We start from the raw sequence: 14,190 nt of genomic DNA, 5'->3' as shown, positions 1-14,190 counted from the left end.
ATATATTACTTTTAGCAGTAACTCAGTAATATAACTTATTACTTATAGGATTTCAGTAATATTATACCAGTTACTTTGTCAAGTAACTCAAGTTACAAATTGAGTTACATTTGATTAAATCAAAGCACATATTTAAAAAAGATACAATCATTTCCTAATCAAATTGTGTGTTTTTATGCAAATAACCACTATAGATGACAATAACAAAGGAAAAGAATATAATTTAGAATTTTGGATTGTTTAGGCTACACTGATTTCAAGGCGGTTGAAATTATTTTTCGGGATGTTCCGGGGGCGGCAATGTCATTCTGCTGCTGCTGTTGTTTTGGTGAAAGTAATGCAAAATAAGTGTAATAAGTAACGAGTTACTCTACACAGAAAGTAATATTGTAAAGTATGTATAATATATTGTATAAAATATGTGGTATATTACATTTTGAAAGTAACTTGCCCAACACTGATCTTTATTTAAATATGTGCTTTGATTTAATTTTGTGAGTTACTTGACAAAGTAACTGGTATAATATTACTGAAATCATATAAGTAATATTACTGAGTTACTGCTAAAAGTAATATATTACATGTAATATGTTACTTTTGTAATGAGTTACCCCCCAACACTGGTTACATTACACCACTGCTTCTTAAATCACAACTTGGGGGGAAAAGATATCAGCGGATATCATGCAGCAACAATTTTTTGGATGCTAACCGCCATTAAACACCACAGAAGAAGAAGCAACGCTCATTTGATTTCCGATGTGTTTTGAATATGTGAGCAGTTGCATCAGTCATTGCGCAGGTGCAGTCGCAACGGTCCGAGCTAGCGTTACTTTCATTATTGTTGATTTAACCACTAGAAGCGTCTGCTTTGCTTGTCTGGGAACACGGAATTTGCATCACTTGCAACCATTTTCTTCACCATGATGAACAAAGAAGAGGTAAGACAGGTTTATTTATGCCCAGGTACTGATATTTATGGCGAATGATTTTGGGTTGAGTGTTTGTACAGTAAGGTTGTGTGTTTCGCCCGGCTGACGGCGGGCTTCTCTCTGTAAATTAACGTTAGCGAACGTTAGCTAGCTTAGTTATTTTTCATTATAAAAGTTGTCGGTGTTGTAGCAGTAATTTACCGTCATCCGTGTCTCAAACTACGTCGTGTTATGTCGTTAAATTTGGGGGAATTGAGCAGGCTTGGAGTTATTACCGTGACTTTTGGATGTAATAGCTGGCAGCCTGGGGGCAGGACGGAGTGGCCGTGCTGCTCTTAGCCTGTTACGTTAAAAAAAGAAAAGGCCGGGGGGAGAGGAGGGGGGTGAACACAGTTCGTGCTGCACACAAACTAACATTAGTGACAATGTGACAGTGTTAAGTTATCATTAATGTCCTTTCACGGGTTTTAATAGTTCCAACGGGCCGCAGCAACGAACGTTTCAGCCAAAGGCCTTCCTCCAGCGTTCAGCTGCGCAGCCTGGCTGAAACGTTCGTTGCTGCTTCCCGGTTTGAGGAACTGTTAAAAGCTGTGAAAGGATTTGGAGTGCTGGCTTTTCTCTATTTACTGAACTCTTTGCTTGCCCTGCACCCAGTGAGTTTTTAATCCATTTTGAGTGTGCTCGCTGCCGGCGAGTTTCTAGTGTTAAGATGTGACATAATCAAACATGCGTTCTCAGTTGTTCCCGTTTGCTTGGCCCCATTAAATTGTATGGCGTAAGTGACGCAGGCCAGGCGTTGTACGGGACGTAAACACACATTTTGATTCGGTAGATTGATAGTGTTCTATTACTACATCACCACACGGCCACCTTGGAAGAGTCGATTGTGCTCAGCCATTGTACTCGATTAACAGGTGATTACAATCATGATACAAACAGCTAATGAGCTGTGTGTAGGCTATTGGTATGGAAAATGCTTGTGACATCGTGGGAATAGTAGCCTACAGGCTGTTTATTTTTACATTGCTCCATGAAATGTCACAAAACATATTTCACTAATGGCTGGACTGTGTTAATGAGAGATGCCTACACTCTCTGTCTCTCTCTCTCTGTGTGTGTGTGTGTGTGTGTGTGTGTGTGTGTGTGTGTGTGTGTGTGTGTGTGTGTGTGTGTGTGTGTGTGTGTGTGTGTGTGTGTGTGTGTGTGTGTGTCAGTGTGTGTGTGTGTGTGTGTGTGTGTGTGTATGTATGTATGTACCCTTCTTGAAAACTCCCAGTTGGTGAATCAAATGTTGTCCTGTTAGCTCAGAGCAAGGCGTGTGTGTGTGTTTGTGTGTGAGAGAGATTCCTATAATAATTGTGTAATGATGACTCCATATCTTCTCCCTAAACCCACCTCTCCCCATTTCAGAGAATGTACAACTGGTGGGACCTCGCCTACGAGGGGGGTCCGCTCCAATTCGAGGAACTTAGAGCAGCCAGGTATCAGACTACATATCTGGCTCTCGAGAAACAACGAGAATTGGGTAAGCTAATGGTTTCTAAAGTTCTCCCTTGTGTTTTTGGAGACTAAGTGGGACAGTAGTGATCAGATTTGAGGCAGCGGGCTGGTCAAAAGGTGAATGGGGCGGGGCTTGTTGTGACAGACTGGCGAAACCGGAGCAGGAAAAGGCGAATAAGTAACTGCTATCTTTGGTGAAGTGGGAATATTTGTTGGAATGTCTTCATGAGTGATGCTCTATTTGAATAAAAATGACCCTTACCCCCCCCCCCCCTTCCTATTGACATTCACTTGAACTAAAGAGTTCCTTTTTGGGTAGAATTCTTTAAAAAAAAAAAGTAGAAATTAGCCTTAAAACACTGATTTCAGGTTTTGTTTGCTTTTTCTTCTACTATTATCAACTCCTGAATGATGTTTTTGAATGTAAAGCAGGATTGTGCTAAAAACAAATAACATCCTCAGTGATGAACTGTTAAAAAAGATGGCTTCTCAAACTGCCATAAATATTGGTGACATTTTTAATTAAGGCATGGATAGCTAGACTGGGATGATGTGTTTAATGCATAATGCTGTGCGTGCGTGCGTGTGTGTGTGTGTGTTTTATGAATTTAGTCAGATATTTTTAATTTTGACATCTCTCTGTTTCTGTCATTAACCAGAAGCCCAGCAGAAGATGCTGGAGGAAGAAATTGCTGATCTCAAATCGAAGCTGGAGGACGAGGACCGAAAAATTGCGCTCCTCAAATCGAAGCAGGATTTAGAGAGGAGAAGCCAGCAGGTGAGACGACCCACTCGACAACTCAAATGATACGCCAAAATAAAAGCATCCGCCAAATGACACATCGCTGCATTCACACTGTGGTGGTATGTGCTAGACCATGGGTTTTCAAAGTCTGAAACTGTGCCCCGCCCCCCCTCCCTCCCTCCAGGCAAAGCTTGCAAAAAGGAGGTCACCCTCACTCAATTCCTGGATACCTATGGGATCATGATTATGTTATTTGATCCCACAGACATTCAACGATTTTGTCAAGATAGCCTGATATTGCTTTTTTGCCATACTTCAGACTACAACAAATACATAAGAAGGTCTGTCTAAAGGCATTTATTAGTTTCAGACTCTGGAAAAGTGGGGGGGAAAACGGTCAAATTCTTCAGCGTCGTATTTGTTCCCCTAGACCTTTGGGGGCACTTTGTCAAGTGCTGAAAAAGAAATGAGGCAGATTCAGCAAAAAGTGTTAGCGCTTTGCTGTAGCGAATCGAGTCGTGTACTAGAGAATCACATCGAATGCTGATTATCGGGTTACATTTACAGAGGACTTGGAAATAATAGCGGGACTATGAATTGGTTCTCTCTTGGGTCTGTCTCTGTGTTTCTCACGGCTCTCTCTCTCTCATCTCATCTCTCTCTTTGTCGCCTCCTGTCTCTTCTCTCACAGCCGAGCCTCATCAGACGGCTGACAGACACAGTGAAGAGCATGGTTCCTTCCTGGCTGCAGGAGCACTTCAAGAATGAAGATGCTGCTGAAGGGGGAGGGGCTGTGCAGGGGACAGAGCAGAACGTCCAGCCCACTCCCAATGACAGCGAGGAGGGACATCCTCCCCTTGACGGACGGGACTGCCCAGAGCCCGGCACCAGTGACGCTCCACCAGTACCCCCACCGGGTTTCAACATCTCCCCTGATAGCGGATTCTCCTCTGACAAAGGTACAGCGAGAACGCAGCATTTGTACAAATGGTTTTGTCTCATCATGTGTAGGCTTGTGTGTCTTTAAAGGCGACTGCGGTGTGTCAGAATATACTGTTTTTTTTTAAGAGATCAGGCCACCACTTTTTGAACGATCCACATCTCAAACGGTCTCAACGTGACACAAATGGCAAGTTTATAAATGATGAGAACATGTTATCAACTGGGTGTTAGGCTAATTGTACGGTAGCGTAGGTGACTATATTTCTGTTAAGTGAGAGCGGGTGGGGAAGGGGGTTGGTTCTGGGACGCCAGAACTTGGTGTTGAGCGTGTTATTGAGAGTGTTGTTTCACTAAAGTACATGTTTCTCTGCAGATGTCCCCACCTCCAAAACAGCATCGATGCCCCGGCTATGGTCTGGAGAGACATACAGGAGCCCTTCTGCGCCCCAGCTATGGTCTGGAGAGACGGACAGGAGCCCTTCTGCGCCCCAGCTATGGTCTGGAGAGACGGACAGGAGCCCTTCTGCGCCCCAGCTATGGTCTGGAGAGACGGACAGGAGCAGTTCTGGGCCCCGGCTATGGTCTGGAGAGACGGACAGGAGCAGTTCTGGGCCCCAGCTATGGTCTGGAGAGACGGACAGGAGCCCTTCTGCGCCCCGGCCTGCCCACTCCGGTCTGAAAAAGCCTGCTTTCAACCGGCCTGTCATGGGACCCTCCATCAATGTGAGTGTTTAATTTCCCTGCCAGCCGAATAGTGAGTTTCCTCAGCGATTAAAGATTGTTTACAGACAACACATTTGAGCCACAAACACAGTTTTGCATTTATATTGAGATACATTTTTAATTGATGACTACAGCGGCTTAGATTTTCCCGTTATATTTTGGATCCAAAAGTAGCACATCTTTCAATTAATTTGCCTTTTTTTGTGGGCTGATCCGATACATGACACGCACACACACACACGCACACACAAACACACACACACACACATGCACGCAAGCACACACACACACACACACACACACACACACACACACACACTGTATTATACTTGCATATTGGGGGGAATGACACACGTGGTCCTGGGCCGGATTTGCCCTTATTCTTCTACCAGTCCTTGGGGGAGAGCAAAGAAGTGAATGTGAGACAGTGGTGCTGTAGGATCAAAGTCAATGTGACATATGAATATTGATTTGGTTATTTGAGAGTGATTACATGACTGTCTGATTGATCTGTAGGCCCCAGTGAGGAGGCAGATGGAGGTCAAACCTGCTGATTCCCAGCTCTGTGGCATGAGCACCAGAGCCAGACGCATCCTTCAGTCCCTGGAGCGCACGTCAAGCCCTGGAGAGCGGACCAATAGTGCACGCAAGGCAACTAATAACACAAAGGTAAAGTTACAACATGGCAAAAGCAGAATTAGTTTGTGTTTGAGAACCATTCAAGATGTATTACTCTGAAGTCATTTTGACGTGGTGCACAAAGGCTGTGTTGAAGTTTCCCTGTTTACTGCTCTCTCCTCCAGTTGACATTGACCAGCAGAGTGATGAACTACGGCCAGCCGGGGGATTCTCCCTTCTACCCTGGGAAGACCACGTATGGAGGAGCAGCTTCAGTCAGAAGCTCTCACAGTCGCCTACAGGAGCTCTTGGCCCAGCAGAAGGCAGAGGAGGAGGAGGAGGAGCAGCGAGTCCGCAGAGCGAAGGAGCTCGAGAGAGAGAGACAAGCTGCTGCTGAAAGGTTGGTCCTTGACTTTTTAACGCAGAATCGATATAATATCGTATCGTGATGACACTTGAGATTTACACCACTATCGCCAATGTGACGCAAGTGGCATTGAGGTCTTGAAATATATTGAAAATGTCTTAAAAGGTCTTGAATTTAACTTCAGGATTCCTGCATATACCCTGCATAAATAACTAGCATTGTTATCTTTTGAGCATGATGACAGTTCATTCAATTTAAATTTAAATTGGTGAAGCTGGCAGTTAAGTGTGGACTGGTAGGAATTGTATTTTGGTTCTTTTTGTTTTGCTGACTTGAATCCTGTTCTTCAGGGAGCAAGCAGAAAGAGTAAGGGCTCTCCTTCTGCAGTGGGAACTGGAGACAGCTGCAAGGGAGAAAGAGAGGAGAGACTTGGAGGAGAAAAGACAGGCGCTTGAGGAAACCAGAAAACAGGTAAGCATCTGAAATTGGTGACCAATATGTCTTCGACATTCATGCACAAATGTATTACTGGGCCTTGCCCAGCAGGGGGCAGTGTTACTCTTGGCCACAGAGCAGCTTCATTGGAGCAACTGATGCCAAATAGATGAGAAAGAGCCTTCAGACGAAAGTGCATAAAAATCCAATAGCATTTATCAATCACAGATAGTGTTAATGATTCAATAGCATTTATCAATCACAGATAGTGTTAATGATTCAATAGCATTTATCAATCACAGATAGTGTTAATGATTCGTAGCTCATTGGCTCCTCCAGGTAACAACTGCTTGAATGAAAATAACTCCTCCAAATAGTAAATGTGAAGACATTCTTCTCCTGTTCAACTAGGAGGAGCAGCAGAGATTGGCTGCAGAAGAGCGGGCTGCTGAAGCCAGAAAAGCCGCCAAACAAAGAGAGGTGGCTTCTCCATCCACAGGAGTGCTTACGAGTGATTACGGAATGGACCTGAACAGCGAGGACTCGACCGATGACGAGTCCGCTCCAAGGAAACCGATACCGTCATGGGCACAAGGTATGCATGAACTATTGTACTGATGATACATGTCGGTTCAGTCTTCACAATGTATCTGAGCTGCTGTCATCTTATAGATTATGAATCCATTTTACTGTGACACTTTCTTTGGATTCACAATTTAATTATCCACATATTCATGATCTTTGAAAGTTGCTTTGCTTGTGGTATCTTGTTATTTTTAAAGGGCCTTTTTAGGGTTAAATATCTAGAAAGAAAGTACATAGGTTTGCCAGATTTGCTCGGTATATCTCAGAGCTGCCTCAATAGCCTATAATCTTATCATTGTCAAACTCTGTAGATGTTCTGTACATAATGCTTAATTTAAGGTGTTTTTCCTCCTCCAAGGTGACCAGCTGGAGCAGGCCATTAACAGGCAGTACTATGATCCTCCTGATCTCCGCTCCTTCTTCGGAGTCATAGAACCTGTCAAGCTGGAGGTAATCTTCGCTAAGAACAAACCAAGATATTTCAGGCGGACCAGCTCTGGCGTTTGGGACTCACCACCCTACCACCAAGCGGGCGTGGCAGATAACACTAAGGTAAGGTTATGATTCAAGCAACATGCGTTGTGTTGAACTAGCCAACAGTATGTCTGACTCTGAGTGACATTCCCTCTGGAATGTGGTCAGTGTGCCCAATTGACCATCTGTAAAGCCACAGGCAACAGAACCTTAAATACAGCTGGCACTGACCATTGCTTTTTAGGTGTAGACAAAATGTTGGGACATTGAGCACCAACTTAAAATATCAGTTAAATGCAGCACTAGACAAATCTGTTCTGCAAAAACATGCAAAACCATAATTAGTTTGTGTTTGAGAATCATTGAAGATTTTACTCTTAAATTAAGTCATTTTGATGTGCTCTACATTTATTTATTTGTTTGTTTGTGTGTTTATTTTTAAGCCAAAGGAGGGAGAGAAGCGCCAACAGGAGCTCTTGGCCAAGCAGAAGGCAGAGGAGGAGGAGCGAGTCCGCAGGGAGAAGGAAAAACAGCTGATCCTGCGTGTTCCCAAAACATATAAGTGGAAACCCATGCGCGTTCCAATTGAGAAGCCCAACTTGAAACCCATGTGTGTTCCCAAAAATTATAAGTGGAAACCCATGCGCGTTCCCAGGAAGCCTGTGGTTTAAAGACATGTCCAATGTGACTTGATCACAAGTTTTGGTTTGTTTGTTTTTCCATTTTTGTTTTGATCGCAGTTTATTTTTATTTATTTATTCTTTTTTTTTTAAGAGGTCACTTTTTTATTTGCTGTGTATTTGTTATTTTTGACTGGAATTCGTTTGCGAAGAAGAAAAAGAAAACACGCCATTAATTGCTCTCTGCTCCTCTTTATTTGACTGTGGTCAAACAAACTCGATTATGAGAATAGTGAAGAGCCAACCCTGTAAGAAAATACTGTGGAATTAATGTCTGTATTAAACAACAAAAGGTATTTTATGGGAATGGTTTTGAATTACCTTTTAGTTTTGTTTTATAAATAGCTATATGAAAAAACAGTATAACAAATGTGAATTTAAAAAAAATGTGAACTATTGTCCCTTTTATCGTTAATTGTTGTACTTGGACAATACTTAAGGGTGTTTCAGCACATGGAATGAACTATGAAAGGTGGTTTAGCTAAAACAATTATTGTGTTTTTCATTAGACCAACAACTACATTCTACTGATCTCAATTGCATATGAATGGCAGTGTTTATTTGATCAATGTACATTTCTCAGTATTCCTCGCCACAATTTACAATCAAACAATGGTTGGGATGAAAAACATGCTAAAAGGGAGAATACAAAGATAGTTGAAAAAGGATCCATCTGGTCACTGGAACACATACACTACATGAACATGCTGGCTGCTGAGATGAATGGGCGTAGCATTGTATTGTGGTTGAGTTGAAATATACAAATTGCCTTTTTCCTAAGGGCTGCCCGGGGTTCAGCATCTAAAGTGCTCTCCTCTCCACTTGGTCCCATTGCTGGCTGAGATGCATTATACCTGCAGGTGTGCTAGTTCCAGTTTACAGACTAAAGGGTCGTACATACACGCCAACCTTGGAAATAACCCTTGTGGACATAATTACTGTTAGTGCATTCAGATATCCCAGCTCCCATATGTCCATGTCCTCCTTAGCGGAGACTTCAGAGGACACTTGACTTCAGCTCCTATGAAAATGTCATGATCTGGAAAAACCCAACTCGAAAAAAGGAGTCCTAAGCGTTTTGGAATCGGTGTCATTGGTTTGACCTCTGCTACTTTTTAAACTATGCCAAGCCACCGCACACTCTTGACTTTCTTATCAACGTTTTTCCATCAAACATGTGAACGTGTGTGTGTGTGTGTGTGTGTGTGAGCGGGCGGGGAAGGGTTAGAGTGGGGGCATGATTGAAGTGTCTCAATCTGTACAAAGGTTAAGCATAACAATACACGGTTATTTTTCTGCTGTTGGTTGATATGATATTGACATGTTTCCCCCAAAAATATGGATGTTCAACATAATATGAATGAAGGATATTTGCATTGTGGAATATTGCACTGAGAACTGTTGTGTCATAAGACTATCTTTTTCTAAAGTTTTGGACTCATTTTGAGTTTTGGTTTGTTCTCCACACTGTGTTTTTAGCGCTTCTCTTTGACTATGTAAATATGAAGACATCAAAATAAGCTATTTTGTAATATTATATCTCTAAATACATGGTACCTTTTTACAATCAAGTTCATGTCTCCTGAGTCTTCCTTATTCAGTGTACATCAAATGTATTTTGCCTCCTCTCCCGTTCCTGACATCTTCTGATCATTAGCCTATACTTGATGATATTTAGCTCCCACAGTTATTGTAAGATATTTCTGGTAACAGGGTGCTACACTGGCCTTACCGGTGTTCAGACACTACTATTGGGCTGCTTATGTCAGAGCTTTAATGTTTTGGTGGCAAGGTATTCCTGGTCATTTAATTCTCGGGGCCCCCCTGTGGCTAAAAATGGAGCCCAGCTCTATTGCAAACTCCTCCCTGTCAGCTATGCTGTTTTCTAAGCTGGGGAAAGCCTGGGGCTTTGAGGAATTAGAGTTTTGTTGTGAAAAACTCGATCAGAATTCTGAATCAGGTCAGGAAAGTTTTGAATATACCGGACATTTCAGTCCACACACCGATTTGCTTTAATCATTCTTTTCTGGCCCCATGGTCAGACAGAAGCTACCATGCCTGGAGTGAGAAGGGGCTTGTTTCCGTCAGAGACTTATACATAGATGGTAACTGTGCATCCTTTGAACTTCTGAGGGGGAAATTTGAGTTGCCTAACACACACTGGCTCAGATACCTTCAAGTTAGACATTATGTTTGATCCAATATTCGTGATTTTGAAGTTCTCCCAAATGAACATGCTTTTTTTTATGTTCTGTTGAGCCCCCCCCCTCCCCACTTCAGACATATTATTTCTAGATTTGTGTACATGTTTGATGGCTGTCGGGGGCCTCCACTGAGAGGATCAGAGAGGCATGGCAGGAGGAACTTGGTGTTGTATTGTCCTAAATTATATATATCAATGATTAGATATCGGTCATCTGAGCAGTACAATGACCGGCAGGAAAGTCACATTTGAACACCAAAGCACATAAAACCATCATTCTGTGCTTTTGGCTTAATGTTGATTGTGTCCAGCTTGATTTGACAAGACTGTAGGCCTATAGGCTACAGCACATGTGGTTGACCCATTGCTAATTCTGCAGGGGTCTTCTCGGTACAGCTGATCACAAAACAAAAAGGATGTCTCAATAAAGGGAATATTTATCGGTAGCTACTTACTGTAGGCTATAAAAATGTATTTTACAGCTGCCAAGAGAGTACTTTTAAGTGCACAATGCTTTTTATGTGATTTTATTTATATTTTCTAAAGCCAGAATGTTTATATTTTTTAAGAACGTTTTGATCTCTGGGACATTTAAAAAAAATATGATTATTCTATTCCAGTGTCAGTATGCCTTTTTTTCTTACCTCAGAGATCTCAAGGCAAACATTTAAGGCTTTCTCAATGCTTTGTCTCCCTCCTTTGGCGTGAAAGTAAAATGCAGTTTGCATTGCGTCTCTATGGTGATGTTTGTGTGAGCAACATGGTGACAAGGACTTCATATGTGGAGCTTTAAAACCTGTATTATGAGGAGATAACTAAAGTAGAAAGGAAAATTGGTAGTCTATTCTCTACTGGATGAGATGAATCATGTCTAGTTTTGAGGTGGATATTTATTTACCCAAATATCTCAAATAGACTCTTCAGAGCAGTGATTAACATACCTGCTCTATGACTAAGATTCAAATAGGTTGCTATAAAAGAGGACATCTTCATACAGGGTAAGACTGACTTCTGATTCTCTTGAACTGGAATGATATAGACAAGATGCAACTTTGACTGGTGTTCAGTGACCACATATTCCCAGAAAATACAGCATGTGCAACTCTTTATCCAGGCAAGAAAAAATTGTCACCGGGCAGAACTTCTCAGAACATGTGAATTGAAAAAGACTCAGTGGAGTTGTGAGGATAAATAAAACATGCACATTAAATATAATATTGTGGGGGCAATGCATAAAATGCACAGCTGTTTGCGAGACTGAAGATGTATTAGTTCATATATTTGAGAATCAGTGAAGTCTAACTGTTGTTTGTAAATGTACAATCAACGAGCCCGAAAAACCTGAGCCACAGATGACTTTTGAACCAGCCGATCCAAGCAGAGAAGCAGGAAGTACTGCGTGCAAATGCCTGGAGGACCCTGGGAATTGTAGGCAGATCCAAGCAGAGAAGCAGGAAGTACTGCGTGCAAATGCCTGGAGGACCCTGGGAATTGTAGGCAGGACATCAACCAGGACCTGAACCCTCATAGTTTTTTTTTTTTTTTTTTCTGAACCCTCATAGTCTGGGCACCTTCCACCCCGCTTTTTGTCATGGGGGCGTAAACCCCGGACCCAGAATTAACACCGGATAGCCGCATCATGGGGTATTACATCATGTGTCAAGTATGGGGTTTGGTCTGTATGGGGGCAGTATGGGGATGCGGTGGCACAGTTGAGCAGTTGAACCGGTGAGCAGCAAAAAAGAAGAAGAGTCGTTGCACGACTCGTGGTGTAGAGGGCGTACAACAGGTGTAGAGGGCGTCCGGGAGGCAGGGCCGAAGGGTGGAGCAACCCTGGACGATGGGCCGGACACCAACGACACAGGCGGAACCTTTCAGGAGGCCGGCCCGGACACTGGTGACGAAGACCATGACGGTGGCTGGCCGTGCAGAAAGCTGGCGACTAAGGATGGGCAAAAACAAAAGGGGTCAGACGTCACAGCCCTAAAAGAGGCCTTGATTGTCATGCCTGGCCTAATGTCAAATTCAAAGCAACAAAGCTATACACTAAATTACATAACATCCAGTGTGACAGTCAGTCAGTCAGTCAGTCAGTGGCAGACAGACAGACATCAGTCAGTCAGGTAGACAGGCAGACAGTGAAACACACAGTCAGTTCAGACACTGACAGACAGTGGGACAGGCAGACAGTCAGGCAGACAGTGAGACAGTCAGTCAGGTAGACAGGCAGACAGTGAGAGAGTCAGGCAGACAGTGAGACAGACAGACGGTCAGTCAGGTAGACAGACAGTCAGGTAGACAGGCAGTCAGTCTGATAGACAGGCAGACAGTGAGACAGTCAGGCAGACAATTAGACAGACAGACGGTCGGTCAGTCAGTCAGTCAGGTAGACAGTCTGACAGACAGTCAGTCAGTCAGTGACAGACAGACATCAGTCAGTCAGGTAGACAGACAGTGAAACACACAGTCAGTTCAGACACTGACAGTCAGGTAGACAGGCAGACAGTGAGACAGTCAGGCAGACAGACAGACAGACAGACAGGTAGACAGGCAGTCAGTCTGACAACAGTCAGTCAGGTAGACAGGCAGACAGTGAGACAGTCGAGCAGACAGACAGAAAGTCGGAAAGTAGGATATTGACTGTCTGTCTACCTGTTGAAAGCACATTAATGTAACATACACATCTGTTATAGCTGATATAAGTTTGCAAGCATGGCCACATGGAGAGGACAACATAAAAATGACAAACATAAAACATACCGAAATAACGTTACTCACCTTCATTCCAGAACTGATATTTCAGCCAGGTCCACTTGCTCAGCCCTGCTACAGACAGCTTTGTCTGTGATCCCCGTCTGTCTGTCTGTCTGTCTGTCTGTCTGTCTGCTGCAATATAGGGCTGTTTTTGTGTTGACAATGACAGAATGTTGGCCATGGGTGCCACACACTATCTCCTAATAAAACATCTAATATCAGATGGGGGACCCTGATCAAATATGATCGAATGAGGGTCCATGTGGTCTAATTTGTTTTAGTTTAGGGGACCTTGACATGAAAAAGTTTGAGAACAGTGTATAAAGGCAGAGACTTTATTGATTTTTTTTTTTAGCTATGTATTTTTATTTTTTATTTTTTGTAGCCTATTATTTATTTATTTTTATTTATTCATTTATTTTGTATTTATGTATGTATTTATTTATTTTTATATTATTTATTTTTATTTATGGATTAAATATAGCATTGATGCACTACCACCATTTATACTTGAAACTGTCAAATTTTGAATATTCATTGAAGGTAAAAAAAAATAATTTTTAATGAACAATGTAATTATTTTGACCAAATATTTTATACAGAAATGTAAATACTGTATAGCAAAACTCTACTCTGTCTACAACCTTTAAAAATGATTTAGAAACATTTTCCAAGTCCATAAAATATACAGTATGAAAAACAAAATGTGTTGGGTGAGTTGAAAACGAGCCTAACTACGCTCAGTGTGGAAGATAGAAAGCATAATTGTTCTTGTAATTCTTTAAATCAAGAGAAAAATAACGAGTATTTTATTTTGAAGGGTGATGTGTATACCAGACCGTGTCAAGAGGCGTAGCCAGACCGTGTCAAGAGGCGTAGCCAGACCGTGTCAAGAGGCGTAGCCAGCTGGCTCTGCGGCGCTGCAATTAGATGTATCGCCACAGCTATGTCAGTCAGTGATGATGTCATCAGGCAGTGATGATGTCACCAGTGATGATTTCACCAGTTATGTGATCATGCCTGTTCATCCCTGGGTGAGGCTATTATACGTTCTGTGATGATGTCACCAGTCATAATGTCACCAGTGATGATGTCATCAGTGATGTGATCCTTGGGTGAGTCTATTATAAGTTATGTGATGATGTCATTGGGAATGATGCCATCAGTGATGTCATCAGTCTAAGCTATATAAGGCTATTATACCGCAGTAACTCACAGTCGAGTGCGTGTGT

This window comes from Poromitra crassiceps (genome assembly GCF_964638095.1).
Source record: "Poromitra crassiceps genome assembly, chromosome: 23".
In the NCBI taxonomy this organism is placed as follows: Eukaryota; Metazoa; Chordata; class Actinopteri; order Beryciformes; family Melamphaidae; genus Poromitra; species Poromitra crassiceps.
This window is presented reverse-complemented; position numbering follows the sequence as displayed.